Raw genomic sequence first — 14,190 nt, 5'->3', positions numbered from 1 at the left:
GATTTGTCTTTATTGGAGATGCCGCCAAGACATGTATGTGAAGGTTGCGTTCTTGGAAAGATGCACAGATTTTCATTTTCGCAGGATGGTTCAGTTAGAGGGACACGAAAGTTGCAGCTTGTACACAGTGATGTATGTGGTCCTATGAGGACGCCATCTATAGGAAACAACCTTTATTTTGTGACCTTCATTGATGACTTTTCCAGGTTTTCTTGGGTGTATCCACTCAAAGCAAAGTCAGATGTGTTTGCAATTTTTCAACATTATGTCGCCATGGTTGAAAATGAAACAGGTTGCAAAGTACAGACTCTTCGTACGGATCGAGGAGGTGAATACATGTCAGGTGCATTAAAGGATTTTTTGGGAAAGAAAGGCATTAAACACCAATGCACTATGCCATACACACCACAACAGAATGGTGTTGCAGAAAGGAAGAACAGGTCTTTAATGGAGACGGCTAGATGTATGGTCAAGGCTAAGAGTTTGCCTCATAAGCTATGGATGGAGGTAGTTGTTTGTGCAGCACATGTTTTGAACAGGTGTCCTACTCGTGCCTTGAAGACCATTACTCTATATGAAGCTTGGTATGACAGAAAACCTTCAATCAGTTATCTTTGTGTCTTTGGTTGTCTTGCTTATGCTCACATCCCTCAGCAGTTACGTGGGAAGCTTGATGATAAGACAATCAAATGTATATTTGTGGGGTACAGCAGTGGAAGTAAAGGTTATAGACTTTACAATCCTGCTACAAACAAGATTTTTGAAAGTCGTGATGTAATTTTTGCAGAAACTACTGCTCAACCTATGGTTGCTTTTGATGTACCTCATATGCAGACACATGATGTATTTGAAGGTTTGATTCCTTCTTTTGTGGAGAATCAAGAATCACAACAGGTTGATAATCTTGATCAATCTTTTGATCAGCATGTGACACCTCATGATGTAGAGGAAATTGTGCGTGAAGAGCAAGAAGCTATCAGGGAAGAAAGAACCTTGCCTAAATGGGTTCAAAAAACTTTGCAGGATAGCAAGATGGATGCACCGTTGCCACGAAAAACACGTGCTGGTACTACTTTTGGCAGAGAGCAAGTAGATTTGGCTTGCTTTAGCACTCTTTGTGATGCAGCTGAGCCCGATTCATTTGAACAAGCTTTAGAGTGTGTTCAGTGGAAAGATGCTGTGCAGCAAGAAATTGATTCTATTCATAAGAATCATACATGGGATCTAGTGGACTTGCCTATAGGTAAAAAGCCTATTGGTACAAAGTGGATTTTTAAGGTAAAAAGAAATAAAGATGGTACTGTTGACAGGTACAAAGCAAGGCTTGTGGCAAACGACTATGCGCAACAGAAAGGCATAGATTATGATGAAACCTTTGCTCCTACTTCTCGTGCGTCCACAGTTAGATCACTAGTTGCAATTGCTGCTCATCATGGTTGGAAAGTGCATCTGTTGGATATCAAAACTGCTTTTTTGAATGGTGATTTGTAGGAAAAAGTTTATGTAAGTCAACCAAGTGGTTTTGTTGTAAAAGGTCAAGAGCAAAAGGTATGTAGATTGCATAAAGCTTTGTATGGTCTCAAACAGGCTCCAAGAGCATGGTATGAGAAGATACATACTTATTTGATTGGCCAGGGATTTCAGAATAGTCCAACATAAAGTACTTTGTATGTCAAAAAGAGAGATGGAGTTCTCATTATGCTAACACTTTATGTGGATGATATGCTTCTTACAGGAAATACTGCAGATGAAATTGAAGCGTTTAAAGATGCTTTGAGAAAAACCTTTGAGATGCTGATCTTGGTTTTCTACATTATTACTTGGGTATTCAGTTTGTGCAATCAGAGGATGGAATATACATGTTGCAGGCAAAATATTTGCATAAAATTTTGGACAAGTTTGGTATGAAAAATTGTAAACCAATCTCTACACTCGTAGAAACTGGATCAAAGTTGAGCATGCACGATGCTGGAGAACCTTTTAATGTACATACTTATGCAGCAACGGTTAGTTGCTTGATATATTTGGCAGGCAACACTCATCCAGACATTCAATTTGGGGTTTCACAAACAAGCAGATTTATGCACAGCCCATGTATGCATCATTGGCAGGCTGTGAAGCGCATACTTCATTACCTTTCAGGTACCCCTAATATTTCCATGTTCTTTCCAAGGGGGGATATGTATGGAAAGCACAGTTCTATGCAGCTTCTTGGTTATAGCGATTCAGATTGGGCTGGTGATTTTGACACACGACATTCCACAAGTGGGAATTGTTTTTTCTTGGGAAATGAATGTATATCTTGGCTAAGCAAGAAGCAACCCACAGTGGCTACATCAACTTGTGAAGCTGAGTACAGGGCATCTTTCATGGCAACAGTTGATTGTGTATGGATACGCAGGTTATTGGCAGATCTTTGTGAGTGTCAACAAGCACCCACTACCATTTACAGTCAAAGTGCTATGGCAGTTGCAAGGAATCCAGTATTTCATGCAAGAACAAAGCACATAGAGGTTCACTACCACTATGTCAGGGAAAGGCTACATGCAGGGGAGATCACACTAACTTACTGTCCTACACAGGATAACATTGCAGATCTATTTACGAAGGCTTTATCATGAGAAAATTTTGAAGCTTTCTGAAAAGCTTTGGGCTTACTCTCATACACATGATGATCTGCTACCTTGTACGGATTCACACTATCACTACATAGGGGATTTGTAGACATGTAGTAGTGTTAGTGTGTATACGCACTTCACCAGAGGCACTTTTCTCCCACTGGGTTTTTCCCCTTGGACATCTGGTGTGAAAGGACACCTTATCTCTTAGGGTCTCATATAAGCTTTGTAGCTCTGAGTTTGTACATACTCTATTATTCTAATACAGAGAGATATAGACTACAGAGATCTCGTACGCAAGATCTGTGTCTTCTCCTTCTCCATCTTCTTCCTACTCTGAGTTGCTATCTTCCTTCTGTTTCCTGTTTCATTATCTTCAACAATGTGGTTGAGCACTTGTCTCATTTATGAGGGTGAAAGTATCCAAATATAGCAGGTGGTATGCATGACTGTGGGAAACGTGTCCAGATTTCATAAAAAGCAACAAAATGAGGTTTAAAATGAAAATTGGGCTTTGGGGAAATTTTCCACAAATTTAAGTATTTTTCCCAACTCATTTGGTATTTTTAAGGTTAAAAAACGAGGATTTTTGGGTCAAAATGACCAAATATTGAAAAAAAATGCACAAAAATGGTTAGAAATTGGTAAAAAATGGTTCAAATTTCCACATCAACAATAGTTCCATCCTTTCCCAAGCTGGGGGTGAGCTCATATGAACAAAACCTTGCACTTTTACAATACTAATCAATCATACACAAAGGGATGGTGGTCTAGTGTAGTCCTGACATGATTCCTCTTGTTTTCGAGTGTGTGAGGCTCCTTATTAGGGTTTCCTATCCTCCAAAAGTTGTCTTAAAGTGTGTGTGGAAGTCCTTAAGCTTTCATGGATGTGCGTTGATGGTGAAATGAAGGAATATGCTATGGTCTTTTGCTTGGAAAATTGGCACTATACTTGTGCTATTGGGTCCAAGGCTACCTAGTTCGGTGAAAGAGAATTGAGATTTGCGTTGATCTTGTGTTTATTTGAGAGTAAATCTTCTATGGATGGAGTTTTAGAGTTTTTTTTTTCCCTCTTCAAATAAGTGCGTTTCTCATCCGCCAAGCTGCAAACTCTCACAGCTAGATGCCCGATGCCTTACCACTCATCTCGCAAACTTCTTGACATAATTTTTGGTGAACCCGACATGAAATCAGTTTGGGTGAGGGTTCAAAATCTGAATTGAAATATTTATAAATGCCATTCAATATATGGAAGACCAAGGGATTCACTTTGATGCAAAAAGAATGCGTATGTTTCAAGACTTTGCATTGTTTATGCAACAACAACAAGTTGCAGAGAGAAGAGAAGTTTCTACTACAAATGGATCAATGTATCTAAGAACTTGAGTAATTATATAAAATAAATGGAGCTAAACAGGGTGCTCGCAATTGACATGGTGGAAAGTTTTGAGCTTGTAGTCATTCCCCAGCTTCGAGCACATGATGTAAGGGAGATATGATATGCACATGGTGAAGACTGGAAAGATTTTAAGAAATCTCTTAAGTAAGAATATTTCATGGACGACTCCGAATGAGTAACAAATAGGACTTTCTTGGAATGGATTGCTCTCAAAAAGGATGGAGTATTTCTTACGGATTTGTTAAGGAAGTTCGCGTGATGATATGAATAATTGTCAACAACAGAGCAGGATACCTTGGATGTTGAGAAGGTTGAATGTTTCTACAAGCTATAGGTACAGATATCCAAGAGAAATTAGAGCTAGTTTTGGAGGGCAAGAATGCTAAACAAGGGTTGAAGACGGAATGAAAGGATGTCGAGGACGCAGTTTCACTTCTTGCAAAGAGGCAACATAGATGAGATAAAATGGTGATAAGCAATGTCACGCCTACTTTTATGAGTCCAGAGATCACTTGGTTACCGACACCATTTTTTCGACATCGATGGCGGGCGTCAGTATAAGTGTTGATAAAGATGGAGGGAGACATTTCCCAATTCAAAATTCAAATTTAAAATTCTGTCGCGTATACCAACGCCTATACCAATGAGCATACCGATGTCTATACCAATGAAACCTTTATCAACGCATGTACCAGTGTGTATACCTACGTATGTATCAATGCCTATGTAGACGTGTGTATCAATGACCTACTGGTTTACAGTATGCGAGAGATTATTTTCTCTTTTCTCCACACAACCTCCATAGCTCCTCCCATCTCCTCCTCCCTCCTTGTAGACCTCCATGGAGTTGCCTCTTTTGACCCCTCATCTATGCTTCCACACATTTCTACACAAAGAAGGTACATTTTTTTTGTTGTATTTGTGTGAGAAAATTTGTGTTTGTGTGTGTGGGTAACAAAATGCTTATACTTTGTTTTTGCAAGTATTTGCTTGACCCTTCGTACTTCTCGCACACTCAAATTATTTAAATGTAAGTGCTCCTTTTTTTTCATGCACACACATATACACATAAATATTTGTGTTTGTGTGTGTGGGTAACAAAATGCTTATGCTTTGTTTTTGCAGGTATATTCTTGACCCTTTGTACTTCTCGCACACTCACATTCTTTAAATGTAAGTGCTTCTTCTTTTTCTTTCATGCACACACATATAAACACACATATACACAAAAATATACACACATAACTACACGCACATGCATAACCACACACACACACACACACACACAAACACACATAATCACTATTTATGATTATGATTAAGCTTTTGATGCACATATTGAAAACGTTTATGATTTAAAAAATACTTTTATTGTTATGCTTATGCTCATGGTTATTACGGAGGTAATGGTTACAATTTTGATAATGGCTATGGTTATGGTTTATATTTTGCTATGCCAGTGACAATGGTTATGGTTTGTTTTTTATTATGCTAGCAACAATGTTTATGGTTTAGATAACTCTTTTATGGTTATGGTTATGGTTTATATTTTTCCATGCCACTAACAATGGTTATTGTTTTTTTTTATTATGCTAGCAACAGTGGTTATGATTTTGATAACTCTTTTATGGTTATGGTTATGTTTATGTTTATGCTTATGATAGTGGCAATGGTTCGGGTTTTAACAATGGTTATGGGTATGGTATTTTTATGGTTATGTTAGTGGAAATGGTTATGGTTTTGACACCCTTTTATGGTCATGCTTATGCTTATGTTTATGGTTATGATAGTGGCAATGGCTATGAGTTTGTTTATGATTATGTCATTGGCATTGGTTAAGGTTATGGTGTTATTTATGGTTAAGACAATGATTATGTTTAAATTTAAGGTTATAATTTTTTTTACGGTTATCATTGTGGTTATACTTATAACTTTGGGTTTATTTATGGCAATGGTAATAGTTATGGTTATCATGGTTTTGATTATTGCAATTTCTATATTGAGTGTTTCATATTTATGGTCATTTGCTAAACACTTCTTTATTTTTATTACGCACTATCAATCTATCTTAACGCAAAGTGCGATTACATTTGCCTTATTGTTTTGAGTAGAGAGGTTGTGCCTTTGTTATTGCAACACATGTGGCAAAAAAATGGCACTACTCTCTGCTCAAAACAAAAATTAAAGATGCATGCATCAGTATGGGTGTCTGTACAGGCCTCTATGCAAGCATCTCTATCAGCATCTATATAGGCATTTGTATAAGTGTCGGTATAGGTGTTTGTACACGCGTCAGTATAAACATTGGTATACATGTCGATATGGAGAGCCAATATACCGACGTGTATATGAATGATACAAGTTTGACGTTTATATGTACGCTTATTCCAACACCTGAAAATTCTAGACCGCGTTTATTTGCGTTAGTACAAACATCGATTTTTGTGTGGTGTTGTATGAGAATATAGCCAAACCACCTGATTTGAATCAAAGGACCAATAAGACTTCCATGATAGATGAGGAAAGGTATGCCCGAGATGAAACTCAAACTTGCAAGATTGGAAGATAAAGGACAACCATCATGACAAAGGTTTCAAAGTAAAGAAGGTTTTGTGCATATCCTTAGAAAAGTACCTCTACTTCGTGACTTTCATTAATGATTACTCCACGCATGCATGGGTGTATCTGCTTAAAGCTAAGTTCGAGGTGTTCATGTGCTTCAAGCAATCTCTGACTATGGCTAAAATGTCTCTAAATGTACTATGGGCACCCTCCGTTCAGATTGAGGGGGGAGTATATGCCTCACGATTTTTTGCATTTTTGGATAATTGTAGGACATTGTGCGTGACACCTCAAAAAAATGGTGTGACTGAAAGACAAAATAAATTTCTTACAAAAATGGCATCATGTATGGTCATGAGTCAAGCTTTGCCACATTCATTTTGTCTTCAATCTATCACTTGTGCTACTTATGTCCTTAATAGGTGTCCTACCAAAGCCTTGCAGTCTATGACTCCTTATGAATCATGGCATGTGTTGGCAGCCAAAAAAGCCAAACCAACCAAATGGACGCCCTTCGATTCGCCCCCTTCATCTTTTGAGCCCAAATTTTGATATCTATTCTTTTTTGGAAAGCCCTTGTAATCATAAGAAGTCTCTGGTTTTTTTCGGATCATCTTGAGTCTCTCACTGCTACATTTGATGTGATGGAAATGGCCTATGAACTTTGAGAATAGTGGAATTAAGAGAATTCGAGTGAGCATTTTTGTGAGATTACTTTCAGAACATAGAGGGTGAACTTAATTGATGGTGAGGCGGTCCGGGGCGGGCAACAAGAAGAGTGGCCTCTAGACATCCTTCAAGGCTCCCGTGCTGCTCAATGGGGCTGGGGCACAACACAACACAAACCGAAACAACAAACCCACCGCCAAATCCCAACTACACAAGGGGCACCACCTAGTTTAAGAGCGAACTAGGACGCAAAAGAGGAGAATCGTTAGAGCAACCCACAAACAAGCAAGGAATTACACTAACCCTAACACCAATGGAATACTCTCACACACTAAAACACGAGAGAGAGATAGAGAGAGAGAGAGAGAGAGAGAGAGATAGTGCTCGGGCTGCTTTGAAACGTATCGGCGATGATCAAGCAAACACAACTATATATTTAAGAAAGAGAGAGAAAGGGGGAGGGGGTGCTTGTTGCATTAATACCTTCTTACAAATCTGTCATGACAAATCAAAGTGAGATTAGTACTTGTTCAACATAGCTTGCGTAAATTTCACCACAACACATCACTAGAAAAGCCACCCCAATCACTGTCTTAAGGCCAGGGGAGTCCTCTCCACCCTGTCGCCCTCTTACAGTATGTGGGATTTATGGCTAGATTGATGACAACACCAGAGACAAGCTATCAAGAACTTAAAAACAAACCAAGACACTTACGCATCATTGTTGTCCATTACTTCACGTTGGAAAGGGAGACAAAATATCCAAGATTAGTCCAAATCCACCCTCCTTGATTTAGCGAATGTTGGGCTTACACTAGTAGGAGAAATGATAGATTTCCTACTCTCAATTGAATGATCACTCTCTCTCTTACAATGGCATAGATTTCCCTTGCTAATCCCCTATTACAACACATGCACATGCATAAGACAATGAGCTTCCACTCAAGAGCTCCTTCTAGAGAGGTTGAGCTTGGCTTCTCAAGCTATAGCATAGTGCTCTTGCTTATGGCTTCCCCCTTTTATGCTAGCTACACCCTCCTTTTATAGCAATTTTGAAGGCTAGGGTTACTCCTCTAACCATGGTTGAGTTAGATTTTCAGCAATTTATCTAATTTCTTTTGCTTGGAATTATCAAGAAGTTGGTGGGGAAAGAGAGAGGAGAGAAATGGAGGTGATAGGACTTTTCATAGTGGGTTAGTGTTAGTAGAGTTAGTATTAATTTACAAATGGAATTGAATATTTACAATGGGAGTATCCATGTAGGATACAAATAAGGAAGAAAAACTCTTAAGAGGTAAGAAAAGGTGGATTTCTTACAAGGTTGATGCTCCAAGTGTCTTGAGTAGGACCAATTTTGACGCTTGTTGACGGTCCACTAGCTTTGACGGTACATTTTTTCTCCACTCTTGACCTTCCTTGAGAGACAAGGTAATTGAAGCTGAGTAATCAACCACCATGATGCTATCTTTTAAGAGAAGAGGCTGAATTTTGTGGTTTTTTGATAGATATGGGTAATTTGGAGGAGGAAAAATGAGACTAGGTGGTCAATTTTGGAATGGAATTGTGTGTGGGAGGTATGAGTTCACCATGGTTTCTCTTATTCTTCAAGGTTGAGGAGAAGGTGAGTAGTGTGCAGAGAGGAGTGGTGAGAGAGATGGGGATGATGAGTGGAGAAGTGTGTGTGAAAGAGGAAAATGATAAAGTGGAAGAGAGAGTGTGGCTGCATAGCATGGGAAAACTGGGGTCCACTAAAAAAATCATAGCTCACAGCTGGTAGCTCCAAAAATCATGAAAACATTTGGGGTGATTATTCAGAGCGTGGGCTACATTTTCTCTTTTGACCACCGCTCCAAATTCGGAGTGGAGATAGGTACCAAAATTCTCACCAAAAAGCCTGTTTTTTATGCCTGCAAAAGTCTTTTAGTGGTCCCCTCCTTTGTCATATTATAATACAAAGCATTCAAGTTGCCCTTGACCCATGCATGGAGGAGGATTATTGGTGAAATAAGAAATATATACATGGTGGGACTAGTGTATGGACTATTCATGGACTTTAGCTCAATGAGCACATGGTGTTAGAATAATGAGTAAAAATAATAATAAAAATATGGAGGAGTTATGGATATGGAAAGATATTGGAATCATATGATATGGTCCCTCCTTGAATTATTTTGGGTGAAAGAGGAAAAGGTATGCAAGTAAATAATATAATAAAAGTAACCAATGAGTAGAAATCAATTTTTTGTTTTCACGAGGGTGAGGGTGAAAATGTGGGAGTGATTTGTATAAAGGAAAAATATGAGGTTAGAGTATGTACATATTGGCAAAAAAAAAATAAAAAAATAAAAATAAAAAAAATATAATTATGGTGTAAGAGGATGAAAGCAGGTGTACATAGGTTTAATAAAACACACACCTAAGTAGAAATATTTAAATAAAATACCAAAATAATTATTAAAAATCCCTATATTTAGGCCATATATACAATGAAATATTTACACACAAAGAGGCCATAATATACTTTTATTTTTTTTATTTTATTTTTATTTTTTTTGGCTCACCTAGCCAAGTGACTAGCTAGCTGAGGGTTTTTAAGAAGATATGGGAAAAGTCCCGTGACTCACGCACGCCTATGTACAGTGAAATGGTAGGGATAGCCACAGTGTTTGGGTGATTTTGGTAGGGTGAGGTAACTCACTGTGGCAATTACAAAGAGCCGAAAAAACGGTTATCATTAGCCCTCCCCCTGGATGATGGTATATTCATGTACCATCATAGAGCATCTTTTCCAAAGAGAGTGCTTCAGAGTCCTTGACGAGATCTTCATTGTTTGGCCCCTCAGAATTTTGGCTGGAGTTACACTCATGCTTCATGTAACAATACTTACATGAGACAGCGGCCTTTGGACAGATCTTTGGTAGATCCTTTGCTAGAAGGCGACTCAAATAGGGCTTCAAGCGATACCCGTTTACCTTCCTGGAGAGCTCTTTACCATTCAAGTCCATAAGCTGATAGTAGCTAGAATTGAAAGCCTTCTTGACTATGTATGGCCCTTGCCATCTAGTTTCAAACTTGGCATCAAAACGATTTTCAAGTCGATTGTCATACCTTAGCACAAGCTCTCCTTCCTTGATGCCTTTGTCCTTCAGTTTCTTGTCGTGCGTTTCTTTCGCTTGTGTGGCTTTCCTCTTGTAGCACTCGTATGCTGCTTCTCTTTTCCACTCAAGCTCCACTAACGTAAGAAGTCGATCCATCCATACCTCTTGATCACCTTGTGCTGATTTGCCATGAAGTCGCATTGTTGGAATGTTTAGCTCAATTGGCTGTAAAGCCTCTTGACCATAGACCAAGTGAAATGGTGTGAACTCCGTGGCTTCCCTATATGTGGTTCGATACGCCCACAAGGCACCATCCAAGAAGTCATCCCATAATTTTGTCTTGTTTTGCACCATCTTTCTAATGATTCCTGCAATGACACCATTAGCCTTCTCTACCAAACCATTTGACTGTGGGTAGTATGGTGTGCTATGACGATGTAGAATGTGAAGCTCTTCACAAACTTCTGTGAGCAATCCTTTTCTAAACCCTGGACCATTATCAGAAACAATTTCCAAAGGTGTGCCAAATCTACAACAAATGTGAGTGTAGACGAATTTGCTTACTGTCTTCTCATTTACCTTTGCCACACTTTGTGCTTCCACCCACCTAGTCATATAGTCTACAGCCACTAGAATGTAGAGTTTACCATTTTTTGTCCTAGGCAGAGGACCCATAGCATCAATGCCCCACTTTTCAAAGGGTCCATTTGCAAGCACTATTTGCCTCGGGCCATGCACCAACCTTCTATTTCCATTTATCTGACAAGTGTGACAGCTTTTACACCAATGTTGAACATCCACATGCAAACTTGGCCAAACATACCCCGAAAGCAAAATCTTCTTCACAGTTAATTCTTGGGCAAAATGACCACCACATGCCTCTTCATGCAAACCTTTTAGAATGGCTGGAATTTCCTTAATAGTTGGTACTCGTCTGCACACTTGATCCTTCCCTCTTTGATAGAGGGAGCCTTCTAGGAAGAGATATACGCTTGCCTTCTTCATTAGTCTCCTCTTCTGAGCTTTTGTGAAGTCTGGTAGAAACTCACCCTCCAAAATGTAGCCAATGATGGGAGCCAATGACTCCAATCCCTGGTACCTCGGTTGCTTCACAGCAGCCGCCACCATGATGACCTGCACTTCTTTCTTTACACATGCAACGGCTTGTTGTGCAAGTAAATCAGCATCTTCATTCTGTTTCCTAGGAATATGATATAGTTGCACTTCTTCAAATTGATTAAACAATCTACGAATGGCATGAACTTTTGTCCGTAAGCTCTCATTCTTGCATGCCCAAATGCCTAAAATCTGTTTAACAATGAGAAGTGCATCTCCCTTTACCATGAGGCGTTGTATCCCTTGGCCAATGCACATCTTCAAACCATGAAGTAGAGTGTCATATTCTGCTTCATTGTTGCTAGCTGAACTTGGTAGATTGAACTTCTCTTTCATGACCACCTCTCCACTTGGGTTGAGCAACACTAGCCCTCCCCCTGCTTTTCCTGTGGCTCGACGAAAAGCTCCATCAAAGAACAAAGTAAAAGCATTAGGAATACTTTTTGGTGGTGGCAATGGTAGGGTCTTTACTTCAGGCACCTTAATCTCCTTTTCGTGCACCCTATAAGTGAGAATCCCTGCCAATTGTGCACGCACACTATCTTCTACCTTGAAAGAGTATTGAAACTCTTGCAACTCCATAATCCACTTTGAGATCCTAGTACTAAGATTCATTTGAGATGACACCCAAGGGAAAAAATTTTCTGCAGTGAGAATTACAAAAGGTTTTGGTAGCAGGTAGGATCTAAACTTTCTCACCGCAAACATGAGAGAAAGCATCATGAGTTCTGCTTCTGTGTAGTCTCTCTCCAAAGCATTCATGACCCTACTAGCAAAGTAGATGGGTCGTATCCTTGTACTGTGGGGATCTTGTTGTAGCAACACAGCACCAATTGTTTCTTTCCCAGCACTAGAGCTAACAAAGAATGTGTACTCCCAACAAGGAGGCATGAGTGTTGGTAGCTCTGACAAAATGACTTTAATGTTACAGAAGTACTCTTCAAGCTCATCAGACCAAGCAAATTCTACTTGTTGTGTCAACTTTTGCAAAGGGTGAAGTAACTCCGAGGCTAAGTGAATGAAGCGTGACATATACTTCACCTTTTGAATGAATGAGATGACCTCCTTAAGACTCTTGGGTGATGGTAGCTCAATAAGAGCCTTTGCCTTCGAAGGATCCACTTCAATGCCTTTGTAAGAAACTTTATGACCAAGCAAGATTACTTCATCCTCACCTATATGGCACTTGTCGGGGTTGAGTTGACCTCCCATGTCGTAGAGCTTCTTTAAACCTTCTTCTACCCTTTGTAGATGCAATGATTTTGAGCTATAAATACAGAAATCATCAATGAACACCCTAATTGACTTTCCAAAGAATGCTTGAAACACCATATTCATGAAACGTTGGAATGTTGCAGGAGCATTTGTCAGACCAAATGGCATGACTCTAAAAGCATAACAACCCCAAGGAGTGATAAAGGTTGTTTTCAATTGATCCTCCAGTGCAATCCCTATTTGAAAGTAACCTGAGTAACCATCGCACACAGTGTACTTCTCATGACCAGCTACCTCATTTAGTATCTCATCCTGGAATGGGAGGGGAAAGTGATCTCTCTTTGTTGCCTCATTGAGGGGACGGTAATCCACACACACCCTCCACTTGCTGTTCTTCTTAGGAGTGACAACAACAGGAGAGACCCACTCTGAATTCTCCACTGGATAAATGAACCCTGCTGCTAGAAGCTTTCTTACCTCCTTGAGTAAAGCCTGCTCCTTGATGACTCCTAGCCTTCGTAGCTTCTGAGCCTTAGGTGTGGCCTCTGGCTTCAACTCAATTTTGTGTTGAACAGCATCTACTCCACGCACATCGGTGTAGTCTTTAGCAAAAAGCCTAGGAAACTTCCTTAGCACACATTTGAACTCCTCTCTTTCATTCTTTGTAAGTGTTGTTGATAGCATACCTTCCAGCATCCCTTCATCTTGATCACCTTCGTTCTCTTGAGGACCTACCTCCTCCAAGCCTTGACAAGAGGTCTCTTGGTTGCTTGGCTTAAACCTTACCCCCATGACTTCGATGGAAGACTCCTCTTCAGTAATGCTGCCGCTACTTTCTTCTTCTGAAGTGCTATCGGTCCAACCTTCTTCCGTCTCACTTTGAGATGATTCTTCATGGAGCTCCTCTTGGCGTTGCTCCTTCATGTCAAAGACAACCTTCTTGTGATTGTCATTCCTGCAAATTAGCTTTCCACTCTCCCAATCCTGCAAAGCTCGCATTTTCATTAGCCATGGTCTTCCTAGGATAAATGGGTAACCATTTCCCTTGGTAGACATGACATAGAAATCCACTGCATTCTTAATGCCAAAGGCCTCCACAAAAACATTTTTACAAATGCCTACGCACCTAGCCTTGCTATTGTTTGCTATCTTGACCCTAATTTCAGGTGTCTCATGGATGTGCATGCCTAGTTTTTGCATGAGTCCCTCTGTCATGATGCAAATTTGTGCACCCCCATCCACTAGACCTTTCCTAACCAATCTCCCTTTGATGTAACAGTCTAGCACCGGTGTAATGTCCTCATTCATTTCAGCTTGTGCAATTTTTACAACAGGCACACTCTCTTTTACCTTTCTCCTAGTGCTAACTGCCCTTGTTAAATCCTTCCTAACTTGTGGACATAATGCAAGAAATTGAGGCCATGAAATATCAGGACCCTTACCTCTCATGTCTTCCAACAAGTTGTACGGAGCCATACCATGTCCAAGAGGGAAGTCTTGGAGGTTGATACGA

Source organism: Adiantum capillus-veneris, chromosome 13, assembly GCF_014529385.1.
Source record: "Adiantum capillus-veneris isolate H3 chromosome 13, ASM1452938v2, whole genome shotgun sequence".
Taxonomy (NCBI): domain Eukaryota; kingdom Viridiplantae; phylum Streptophyta; class Polypodiopsida; order Polypodiales; family Pteridaceae; genus Adiantum; species Adiantum capillus-veneris.
Note: the sequence above shows the minus strand (reverse complement) of the source record.